Source organism: Leuciscus leuciscus (assembly GCF_965113295.1).
Source record: "Leuciscus leuciscus genome assembly, chromosome: 23".
NCBI classification, from domain to species: domain Eukaryota; kingdom Metazoa; phylum Chordata; class Actinopteri; order Cypriniformes; family Leuciscidae; genus Leuciscus; species Leuciscus leuciscus.
The window spans coordinates 7,784,034-7,797,373 of NC_138747.1; positions in this window are offsets into that span (position 1 = coordinate 7,784,034).

Consider the following 13,340-nt stretch of genomic DNA (forward strand, 5'->3'; position numbering starts at 1 on the left):
ACATGAATCATTTCAGAATATCTTTAGAAATTAAAAATGTCAAGGCTTATGCTTAAGTGCTTGAAATTATCAAGTATAATGGATGGGTTGGAACTAGATAATAAACGAAACACACATCCTATATGGTGAACTTCAATCTGGATGCACGTCATGAAGCTGGATGAAAGAATGTAAACATCCATCCATTCATCTGTCCATCTGTCCATCCAGGGTTTTTCCTGGGTCAAAAAAATGGTATTCATTGGTGGCGGACGAACACGGTCATCCACACTCAGTACAATCAAAGTACTCTGCCCATGTGAACTGAAAACCCAGTACTGACAATAAATCCAAACTAAATGCAAAGAAACTGTTTGTAATGTTAACTTATACTATTTTTTCATGAAAGAAAATAAGAATCACTATCAGGACAGATCATAAAACAAAGTGCTTCGAACTATTTTATACTTAAAAATCTCTACATTTATAGATATTACATTAAAAAAAGTAGCAGGTCTATTTTTTTGCATTTACTCTCCAAGGCTAAATGCACAGATCATTTGACATGCAGTATCAGATTTTGTTCCATCCACTGCTATGATGATCACTGTCAATCGGATTAAATCGCATATTTATATAGTTGTCCATTTAGAAACTTTGCAATGTGTAGTTAGCAGCATGACAGATATATATTAATATATACAGAATACGAGCAACGATCATTGCCATTATAATCACTGAAGCTGTCAATTATAACGTGAGGTACACAAAGCTGTACTCTTGCGAAAACTCCCGTTATAATCAATGAATCTATCTACTTTGTGCAATGAATCTCTTTTTGACATTGTTTATACTTTGTTGGTTATAATGAAAAACCCTACATCTATCAAACTGTCTATCTACCTAACTATTTAACTTTCTGCCTGTCTAACTGTCTGTAAATCCATCTATCTGTATGCCCATCCATCCCAGTTTATTTTCCTTACGTTCAAATTTGCACTGTTTACTTCTTAAATTCAAATTCAGTTCAAACTGGAATTTAAAATGCACTGTCTTTTCAGTTCAGACTGGTGCACAACCCTGGTCCAAACTGAGTGCTAGTGTACGGTACGTTCAATTATAAAACACCACTCAATATTCCTTGGACCTGCTGCATGAAAACAGAGCTTTCATCAGCAAGTGTATAATTCAGTAATATTTAATGAATGCTTCCTTGTCATTATCAGTTCTAGTGCTGATTAAAAGTCAAAACCTTCCAGTTCAATGTCATTTTTCTCCTTCTTGATTACCTCTCCCTTATTCTCTACTCTCTTGCAGTACCTTTATCGCTCTCCCTCACTTCACACACTCACTTTTGTGCCCTCTACCTCCCTCTCTTTCCTACTCTTTCAATCTATCAGCATGTGTTCCCAGCACTTCCTGGCACCTCGGCTCTGCAGTAATATAACTGTAGCTAAACAATAGCTTACAGTAAAACCTTGGAATGAGATCAATGATTTGTTTTATTATGGGAGGAAACAGACATGCCTGGATCCATGTATTTCCTTATAATGATAACAGTAACTTGATTGTACATGGTCTGATCCAATTAATTTATGTTTAAATCCTTGTAACAGCATTTTCAAATGTCTGCAAGTAAATATTATCTTCAGTACAGAAAGGTCAGCAGTTATATCTCTGGCTGCATAGACAGCTGCCTTCTAAAGGGGTGTTTGCATTGACAGTGATTAAATTGCTGGAGATGGCCGTGCTGTTGGTTTATTGTAAGTGTTTGTATCCAACTGTATCAGGCAGCAGATTACTTTCTGCACACTTATTGGTAATTGCCGCATCATGTCGTAGCTCATTTGCATTGTTTAGCTCTGCTCACCTTAGATGCATCACCAGAAATAAAAAATTATTACTTGAAATGAACACATTTAGGCTGATCTGCCACTACAGATAATAGTCGTAGTATGTAAATGTGAACACTTGGCAATAACTATATGTTTCACTGGCTTTTTAGTGTCTCGTGCCATGAGCACTGTGCTTTTAAAGGGTAACTCTCGCCAAAATGCAACCTAGGGTATTTTTGTTAATGTACCTGAGGCAAACTTTCGTTTAAAAGCATAATTAGAATGGAAACACCACTTTTAAGTTTGACCGTATTTTCGTTTTCGGTCAAATTGCCTTTTGAATGGGAGTGAATGGGGCACTTCTATGATAGCATCAAAAATCGCTATTTGTAAAACACTAAGAAGTTTTGACAACATGAAACTTCGCTCGAAGTATCACCAGAGGCTCTACACATGAACTTGAGCATTGAGAACACTGTCTGTGTACACAGAGTTTACTAAAAAGAAAGATTTTGAATGACTCATTGTCGCTGTGTCCGCCGGCATTTTGACAGTCAAAAATAGTCGATCTCCGAATGTGAATGAACTGACTCTGAATTTTAGTATTGCTTCTTATATGAGCATCCTTTTTCAAATACAAGGTCAATATTGATTTTCACTAATGACAAAACAACAAATTAACCATGAATTTATAAGGAACTAAGCTTTAGGAGCTTTCCATCTTTACTCTCCTCCCTGTAACGGAGATCGACAATTTTTGACTGTCAAAATGCCGGCGGACACAGCTACAGTGAGTTGTTCAGTGTCTTTTTAGTAAACTCTGTGTACACAAACAATGTTCTCAATGTTCGAGTTCATGTGTAGAGCCTCTGGTGATACTTCGAGTAGGGCTGTGACGGTATGGGATTTTTTCTTACCGCGGTGAAGAAGCAACAAATCTCGCGGTTTGGCGGTTAACCGACCCCCCCCAAAAAAAAATCACCCGCGGCCGCGTCACACACTGCAGACGCGATCAAGAACGCATGTAGCTTGTAAATGACAATGGAAATGAATAATCATAAAGCAGTATTCTTTATTAACAAATAAACAAATTAACATTTATATTAAATTGTAGATATTAATAATTAACTATTAATTAGGTAGGCTTAAGGCCGGCGACACACTGGCTGCGTGGTGTGAGTGTGGCGTTTCTGTTGCGTGTCAGCTGCGTGGCTTTTTCTCTGTCTTTGCACATCAGAAACAGCGCTGCTGCTGCTAGGTGACATATAAGCCTCATTGGTGATATATTCGACATTATGGGGAGAGAGTTGTGGAAGGCCTATACTTAATGTTAAACAAATATATAGCAGCAAAGACAGCGTCGGCAGTATTGACGGCAAAATAGGCTAGAGAATATTTCGTTCTGTATTGACAGGTGCAATATTTGAAAATCGATAATATATATTTTTTTTAATTACATTTATATCTGCATTTATGTTAAAACCTAAACTTTCAAACATCAAAATGTAATTTATTAATATGTATTCATGTCAAAATGACATACAAACATCTTTTCCTATTCTATTTTGCCAGGAAACGCTTCCAACAGGCTTGCGTGTCGCGTGAAAAATAGGCGTCGGTTCTATTACTAGCATGCACGCGTTTTCCGCGCGGCTCGTGCCGCAACTGAGACGCGCTTCTCACGCAGGCAGTGTGCAAGCTCCAACCTGTTAACATGGGAGCCGAAATAAAAACGGACACACCACGCAGCCAGTGTGTCGCCGACCTAACCCCTCATTTACACTGAACACGTCTGCAGCGCATTACGGCTGCGACAAGGTTTTATTCCGTCCTCCACGCGGTGCCAACTCACACCAGGAGCATTTCAGAAGCGGAGCGACTGGATGCGCGAGACCACGTGATTTACCTGTCCGACGTGTTTTTTCTTGATTTTTGAGTTTCTACCACACAGTCTATGGTTTCTACCAAGGATATTGGTGTGTAATACGTTTGGGAGTTTGCACAGGGTGAAACCCTGTCATTGTCATATTTTGAATTTGACAATGAAAAAAAATGTTTTGGCGCGGAGAGCTGCTTCTGGGAAGCTTCTGAAACGCGCCGCGTCGCGGCCGGTGTAAACACAAGCATTGACTAGAATGGGCGCGATCAGCTCCGGTAGCCGTGTCGCAGCCGTAATGCGCTGCAGACGTGTGCGGTGTAAATGAGGGGTAAGGTAGGTGTGCTGCACTTAAGTCCAGCAAACGCCACAGGATGGTTAATTTTTCTAAGATGTGGTCTTAAGTTAGTGGTATTTCCTCGTGAGACGGATACTTTTGTGCGACAAATACGGCATATTGCCTTGTCCAAATTCACCGTCTTCCCCTTAATTGTCACCTGCCTCAAAGGCGACACAGTATTTGGCTTAGACCAGGGTTCACCAATCTCGGTCCTGGAGGTCCGCTGTCCTGCAGAGTTTAGCTCCAACCAGCTCCAACACACCTGTTTGAAAGTTTCTAGTATGCCTAATGAGACCTTGATTAGCTGGTTCAGGTGTGTTTAATTGGGGTTGGAGCTAAACTCTGCAGGACAGCAGACCTCCAGGACCGAGATTGGTGAACCCTGGCTTAGACACTAGATTCGTGGCTATTTTTTGAATAATGTCATTCGGCTAGCGCCGTCAACTGTTATTGCCTATACCACATAAGAGAGATCGCTACTTGCAATTAAAATCTAACTCCAACTGTTTACGTTATGCTTGTCTTTTATGCCTGTGTTTGTTTGTATTTAATTGAACATTATCTGTAAACATCACAAGTACTGAAACCTAGCAGTTAATTAATAATAATCATACACACACAAAAAAATAAATCCCCCATATGTTTAACGGACTGACCCTCCCTTGCGCAGGAAGCGTTTTTTTTTTTCTCCAGAAGCCCTTGAACATGGGACTCGCAGAATACAGTCAATTATAAGCAAATATTAATGTGTTTATAGTTCATATCACACACCATATGCACTCCTGTAACTTTAAGCAAAAAAAAAAAAAAAAAGTGCGGTGATGACCTCACACCACGGTAGGCATCTCATTAACGCGATATTGCGGTGATGCGGTTATCGTCACACCCCTAACTTCGAGCAAAGTTTCATGTTCTGTCGAGCCTTCTTAGTGTTTTAAAAATAGCGATTTTTGATGCTATCATAGAAGTGCCCCAAGCACTCCCATTCAAAAGGCAATTTGACCGAAAACGAAAATACGGTCAAACTTAAAAGTGGCGTTTCCATTCTAATTATGCTTTTAAACAAAAGTTTGCCTCGGGTAGATTAACAAAAAGACCCTAGGTTGCATTTTGGCGACAGTTATCCTTTAAGATGACATGTCAAATGAAAATAATTGTGACATGCAGCTCAGCAGATGAATCGAGTGGGGATAAACACATTTACATATAGACAAGCGGACTATTTATGTTAGCAATGAGGTATGGGAGTTGCTGCACCAATAAACACGCCTTTTGTTGATTCAAGTAAAGTCAGTTTTATATTTGTATTATTATTTTATTTTGTTACAATGCATATTGTTTCAAAGCGATTTGACATAAATGCTGCCTTTATTACTCAGTGAGCAAGCCAAAGATGACAGATGCCAGAGTTTATTGAGTTTATAGATTCCAACAGAGTTTGGAATGAACATGTTGCTGAGCTAAAGATGCATTATAATTCTCTCAAATATTGTCAGTTTTTAATTAGACTATGTTTATTTTAATTTGTATAATTTGATTGAAATATTTTTACATTTAAAAAATATTTACATTTGTTTTAAATATATTTTTAAAGTCCATTTCGCTTGATTTGTCTGATCTTAAATTAAAAAAAAACATCGCAGTACATTAAGTATACACACTTAAGCCCTATTCGCACGGGATTAGTATTACCCCTGGACCTCTGTAATTAAGAAATTCTGAGCCCGATCTCATGAAAGTGCGTATCTATAGCACGAATGATAATATCTCGTATCATTTATACGCCAAAACGAGTTTTAGCGTAAATATGGTACACAGTTTTCGCGTGTATATGATACGCACTTTATGGCGTGTAATATGCACGCCCTCCTCACCCCTAATCCTACCCAAGGGGTTTGCAGTGCGTATCATTTGAACGCTAAAACTCGTTTTGGCGTATAAATTATACGAGAATTATCATTCGTGCTATAGATACGCACTTTCATGAGATTGTGTTGGAAATTACCCCCTGACGTCTGTGTTTTTGGTGGCTCATTCACACGGGCAAATAAATGTTCGTAATTCCCTCGAGTTTACGGACTTTACAGCGTGCGCCCACCCATTTTCTATTCATTTTATTTGGTTTATTTCATTTTATATCATTTTTACTCTTACACACTTTGATTTCTTGAGATACTTACAGGATGGACGTCTTTAGAGGCCGTGTGAGACAAAGAAATGCTCCACGATACAGACTACTAAATTACACTACCACAAAAAGCGTCCAAACTTTCCAAAAGAGCTTCCATGTTGCGCCAAAATACTTAATTTGACGTTTCCATGACAACGGTCCGAGTTGAGCTTCCGGATCACGTCTTTACTGTAGTTTGTTTTCTCTTTTGCAGCACTTCATAGTTTTTATTGGAGAAAAACTATAATCGGATTGGAGTAGAGCATATCGAGAGATTTTATTGTTAATATAGTTTTAATACAGACGTAAAATGGACTGTTAAACGGCCCATAATGGTTATTACGTTCTTTAGGAAACGAAAACAGCCCAAATCACAGACATGGGGATTCGCACGGGACTGGTATTATCAGAGGACCCCTGTGTTGGCCGAAATACGGTAGGTAATTTTCGGGGGAATTTTTACAGACATTTTTACAGACATGGCAGATTCGCACGGGATAAAAATCACAGACGACCTCTGCGATTATTACAAATTACCGGAGGTCCCTAGGTAATACTAATCCCGTGCGAATAGGGCTTTAGAAAAAAAGTTTTGGGTTCCATATAGAACTCTTTAAAGATTCTTTAAAGAACCATTTGGTTCTATATTAAGGAGAAATGTCTTTAATGATTGCATAATACTTTTTAATGTTTAACAGATTATATATTTATTCATAACATTTTATCAAAGTAAAAAATGAATTAAAACCCAAATGAATGAATTAAAACTAAATCCATAAAATATTCTCATGATGGGAACCCCTAAAATATTATCCATATAAAGTGTACATAGAATTTGGACAATTTTTTGGCCCTATTGACGACTCAGATATACAGTTTATATTTACACGTGCCTTTACATGTTGAGCATGTATGTGCTTAAAAGGCTGTCTAAATAGATTTTGGATCATGCTCACATGCTCTGTTGAGTCATATGTTATAAGGCCAAACAAACAGTATAAAAAATTTTTTCTGTGCATCTTTTTACAGTACCCTGCATGGTTCACGTATAAAGAGCATTCCACAATAATTCTGCAGTGTGATGAAGATTTCAAAAAGTAGCATGCAAAAGCACAGTGATTTAAGCCCTGAATCAAATGGAACGACCTCCTCTGCTATATCTCGGCAAATTGAGCCATCAATCTGCAGATTTAACAATGATAGGGCAAAGAGGAAGCAAATGAACACTCCCATTGCCCTCTTAAATTAATTAATAAAACAAAGGAGAGATGGGTCCCACACAGCACTTAAATTATTCAGAGGTGTCTTGCCGCTTTGATTAATGGACCTGCAAGGATGCAATGTCAGAGAGAGGTAATCTCTATGGTGACACTCCATGTTCAAACATAAGATTTTAAGGTCGGTGGGATGGCACGAGGGTCATTTGGGTGAGAAGTACAGTATTCATAGCATAGGTGTAAAATGTATTCTGATGGAGGGGGGAATGGGGCTAGTTGTCACATGGGTAAGATGCCATTATATCTTTACATATATAGATCATATAGATAAAGATATAGATTATATCTTGGTAACTGTAAGGTTCTGAGACAAAAGTCCAAATGCATGAAGGCATTAATTATATTATATGAAATATTATTTGCATTAATTTGATTCTCTAAACTAAAATGTGTATATAAAGGGGAGCTGGAGCGCTGCTGGTATCCCTTGTTAAAGAGAGTGCTGTTTAAATGCTTTTTGAGTGTTGAACCCAAGCTGTCAATGTGATTCATTTAATGTCTCTCATCACCAAGAGGGACAAATTAAAACAGCTTGTTACGATCACGTGGCCTCTTAAAATGGGAATTTCAGCTTAATTCAGATAGGCTACTGGAAATATATTAAAAGGGTTAAATGTTCATAAAAAAGAATTGGAAAAAATCCAGGTCCAGGCACTCGGTGGGATGCAAAAGTTAAAAAGCCTTTTTTTGTTGTTTTTGAGTGCTAAAACATTAAAGCACCTGTTTTAATGTTTTAGCCCTCAAAAACAATAAAGGCTTTTATCTTTTGCATCCCACTGAGTGCCTGGACCTGAATTTTTTCCAATTCTTTTTTTATAAAATGTGTATGTTTTGTAACATAAAGCAAAAGACAATTATAAAACAATAAAACGTACTCGGTTACTAACGTAACCTCGGTTCTCTCTAGAAGAGGGAACGAGTACTGCGTAAGATATCTTACGCTAGGGGAAAATCCTTTTCCGCGAGATATTGAAGCCAAAAATTATCCTTAATTTTGTAATCATGCAAAACGCGTTGCAGCAGCAATGCAGACATAGGCGAGACAGCTCGCGCGCCTATTGGCTGCTCTGCGGCAACTGCAGCAGCCTATCGAGCGAGGCCTGGCGTGACGTCAGACCCAATCAGGGCACTTCGCGCCCGCTGCGTCACGTCCCGCCGAAATGGGCGTGGTCTAGGCCTATAAATATCGCTCGCAGGCAGCTATTATCTGGTTTTTCATCATCGAAGCAACCAGAGCGTGTGCATGCACGGCAAGATACGCAGTACTCGTTCCCTCTTCTAGAGAGAACCGAGGTTACGTTAGTAACCGAGTACGTTCTCTTACGAGAGGTCTCTCGTACTGCGTAAGATATCTTACGCTAGGGGACCCAATGTAAAACGCCGTGCATGCTGAGATCTGACACCAAAGACCCAAGGGCGAAAGCCCGGGGTACATATAGTGCACAATCACTCAGTGAACTCACAGAGAGTCCGGGAAGAAGGAGGGGTGCAGCCTCACTTTTCCACATAAAGTAGCGTCGATGGGACGCGAATTTCATCATACAGACAGGGCGGGGTACGGCCTGAACTGATGGGGAAAAATGTGGGTCTTACACAGTTTGCCCAGCTTTAAACTGTCGAACATTGAGCTGTGCTCAGCAAACGCAGCATTCTGAGCTGAACGCATCAGGTCAGATAATACTGGTAGTTTAGACCGACAGCAGCCTGGCCTGCAGGGCGGGAACCTCTAGGTTATAAAACCTTATAAATGTAGACGGGGAGGCCCAGCCTGCCGCCATACAAATATCTTGCAAGGCAATCCCACTTGACCAGGCCCACGAAGAGGCCATGCCTCTCGTGGAATGCGCTCTGACACCCAAAGGGCACTGCATGCCCTTGGAGGCGTATGCCAGCGCTATAGCATCAACTATCCATCTGGATAGGCTCTGTTTCGACGCGGCTAGTCCCTTAGAACGTCCGCTAAACGAAACAAAGAGCTGTTCCGTCTGTCTGAAAACAGACGAGCGAGACACATAAGCTCGTAATGCCCTGACTGGGCAAAGGAGGCTCGCGTCTCTTTCCTCATCAGGGACCGGTAGGGCTGACAGAGAGATAATCTGCGCCCTAAACGGTGTGTTGAGGGATTTTGGAACATAACCGTGCTTAGGTTTGAGTATAACTTTTGAGTCATTGGGCCCAAACTCCATGCACGCCGCGCTCACAGAGAGCGCGTGCAGATCCCCTATGCGCTTCACTGAAGCGAGAGCCAGCAAAAACACCGTTTTGAAAGACAGGTGTTTCAAATCGATTGACTGTAAAGGCTCAAATGGCGCACCTTTCATGGCTTCCAGAACCGTAGAAAGGTCCCATACGGGGACTGAGGGAGGTCTGGGAGGATTCAGTCTCTTAGCTCCTCTAAGGAAGCGGATGACTAAATCGTTCCTTCCTATTGACTGACCAAGCGTTGTTTCTGAGAACGCTGCTATAGCCGCCACATAAACTTTGAGCGTGGAGGGGGCCCTGCCCCCATCCAACAGCTCTTGTAGGAAGGAAAGCACCTCCGTCACATCACAGTTTGTGGGTGACACACCACGGGCTGTGCACCAGCCCGAAAACACTGACCATTTCGAAGAATAGAGTCGTCTTGTAGACGGAGCTCTAGCCTGCGTGATCGTGTTTAATACTCCTTTAGGGAGTCCAACATGTACCCGTTGATGGCCCAGACATGAAGGGACCATAGTTCCGGGTGAGGATGCCAGATCGAGCCGCGGGCCTGTGAGAGGAGATCTCTCCTCACTGGTACTGGCCACGGGGCAGTACTTGCTAACTGCATCACGGCTGGGAACCAAGGTTGGTTTTTCCAGAACGGTGCTACCAGCAGTACTGAGCATCCTTCTTCCCTGATCCGTTCTATCACCTGAGGCAGGAGAGAGACGGGGGGAAAAGCATAGAGCGGGCGGCGGGGCCACACATGGGCCAGCGCGCTCCTGCTCTTGGAGAAAAATTCTTGACAGTGAGCGTTTTCTTGAGACGCAAACAGGTCCACTTCCGCTCTGCCGAATTTCTTCCACAGCAGTTGGACTGTCTGTGGGTGTAGAGACCATTCGCCTGCCGGAACATTGTTCCTGGACAGTCTGTCTGGTCCTATATTCATGATCCCTGGCACGTGCGCTGCTCTGAGCGAGCGCAGGTTGCACTGAGCCCATACCAGGAGGCGTTCTGCCAGCCTGTACAGTTTCTCGGATCTGATGCCGCCCTGGCGATTTATGTAGGACACCACAGACATGTTGTCCGAACGGACCAAGACGTGGTGACCTTTTATTTGGGGACAAAAACGCATCAGCGCGTTGTCTACTGCCAGCATTTCGAGGCAGTTTATGTGCAGGAGCTTCTCCCGTTCTGACCACTGGCCGAAGAACGGTCTGCCCTCGAGCAGCGCTCCCCATCCCGAGGTGGACGCGTCCGTGGACACCACTTTCACCCTCGAGGAAGTCCCCAGGCTTACACCTGATTGGTACCAGTCGTTCGCTTTCCAGGGTTTCAGAGCTGTAACGCATTTCTGATTGACCCTGAGGCGAAGCAAACCGGGTGCCCACGCTTCGCGTGGGACTCGCGCTTTCAGCCAAAACTGCAGCGGGCGCATGCGGAGCAGACCCAGCTGGAGCACTGACGATGCTGAGGCCATGAGACCTAGCATCTTCTGAAATCTCTTGAGCGGGACAGACGCGCCGCAGCGAAAAGAGTTCGCTGTGTGTCGAATGTCTACCGCGCGCTGTTGTGATAGTCGCGCTATCATGGATAGTGAGTCCAGTTCTGTGCCCAGGAAAGATATTTTCTGACTGGGTGACAGGGAGCTCTTCGCCCAATTGACACTCAGACCCAAATCCTCGAGGTGATCGAGTAAAATGGTCGTGTGTTCTATGAGCACTGCGCGAGATTGCGCTAGAATCAGCCAATCGTCCAAATAGTTCAGCACTCGCATGCCTCTCATTCTGAGGGGTGCGAGCGCCGCATCCATGCACTTCGTAAATGTACGGGGTGCTAGGGACAAACCGAACGGCAGGACTGTGTACTGATATGCCTGGCCCTCGAAGGCGAATCTCAAATATCGCCTGTGACGTGACGCTATCTGTATTTGAAAATACGCGTCTTTCAGATCTATTGACACAAACCAATCTCCTTGGCGAATCTGCACAAGGATTTGCCTGGTCGTGAGCATCCTGAACTGTCGCTTCACAAGCACTTTGTTCAGTTGCCTTAGATCTAGTATGGGTCTGAGACCCCCGTCTTTTTTCGGTACCAGGAAGTATCTGCTGTATAGCCCTCCCTCGCTCTGATCTTGAGAGAGAGGTTCTATGGCCCCTTTGCTCAATAGTTTCGTCACTTCGGCTCGAAGTAGATGTGCTACTTCTGTTTTTACCGTGGTCTCGACGCGCGCCACATAGCGGCGAGGGCGTCGGCGAAACTTCAGCGAATAGCCTCTTTCTATAATGTTCAGCACCCACTTCGAAACCCCGGGTAGCTTTGCCCATGCGTCTGCATGGATAGCTAGGGGTCGAATACGAAGCGCGCTCCGCTCGCTCAGCGATGGAGAAGCTTCGGTGTGCTGTAACACAAGCGTGTCGCTCGTGACATTTGAGGCATGGGGCGCGCTGATGACAGCGGGCAGATTGCCCGCGCTCGACTCCTCTGCGGTGGTTAACCGCAAGGGGGAGGGCTGGGCGGTTCCCGTGGGAACTGTCATGTCTATGTGTGGATGTGGGCGCGGGACAGCGGGCACATTTATCACACCGAAAGCATCGTCCGCTTGCGTGAAGCGAGTGCACGTTGGTTTCGTTTTTACAGAAACCGTGAGACATGCATAACGTGGTGTTAGTGGGCACATTCACCATGTTTGAAGCGCAATCGGTCTGAGCCGATTCATGTGCGCGAGCCCTGTGTGACGGGCTGTGCTTGTGTGTAGAGATGGGCACTGGGCAGTGGGCATTCTTCTTACACATAAAGCACCATCGGCCGTGGCCGGGACACCAGAAAAAATTCACACTTATGGGATTTATCTGGGTAGCCGTAAAAACGGCGTTTGTGTGCAGGCAAGCGGGTGACAGAACCGACTTGTTTACTGCAGGATACACTGGAACAGTCACATTTACTGGAACTGAACGAGCGAGAAGTTGCCATAGAAACAGAGCGTCAACATGCTGGCGTTTATTGCAGGCCTGCGTGCATTACAACAGGCTTGTTCACTGCAATATTGACAGTGTTTGGGTGCAGGCGAGCGGGTTGTACAACGCGCTCGTTGGCTGCAAAATACACATCTGCAGTCGCCTTTTCAGGGAACTGACAGAGCGAGCATTGACGGCATAATTTTATCTGCCGGTAGACCCGGGGATCGAACGCGGGTCTCTCGCGTGCAAAAACCTGAGAGTCTGCCACTGGGCCACAGGGGGAGACACATTGTAACTCAGTTAGCGCGAGTATTATAAGAGGAGCGTCAACGTGCTGGCGTTTGTTTGCAGGCATGCGTGTATTACAACAGGCTTGCTCACTGCAATACAGACATTTCCAGTCGCCCGAACTTCAGAGGGGAATGAGAAATGTACGAGAAAGAGGAGGTCGGTCCGTCCGCGGGGGGACCAGAAAACGCTCTTTTCTCCTTTCGCCAGTGACGCACGGAAACCATAGAAACGGTGTTTGGGTGCAGGCGAGCGGGTTGTGCAACGCGCTCGTTGGCTGCAAAATGCACGTCTGCAGTCGCTTTTCAGGGAACTGACAGAGCGAAGCATTGGCGGCATAATTTTAACTGCCGCTAGACCGGGATTCGAACTCCGGTCTCTCGTGAGAAAAACCAATGATTCCGCCACTGAGCCACAGGGGGGAACGCAAA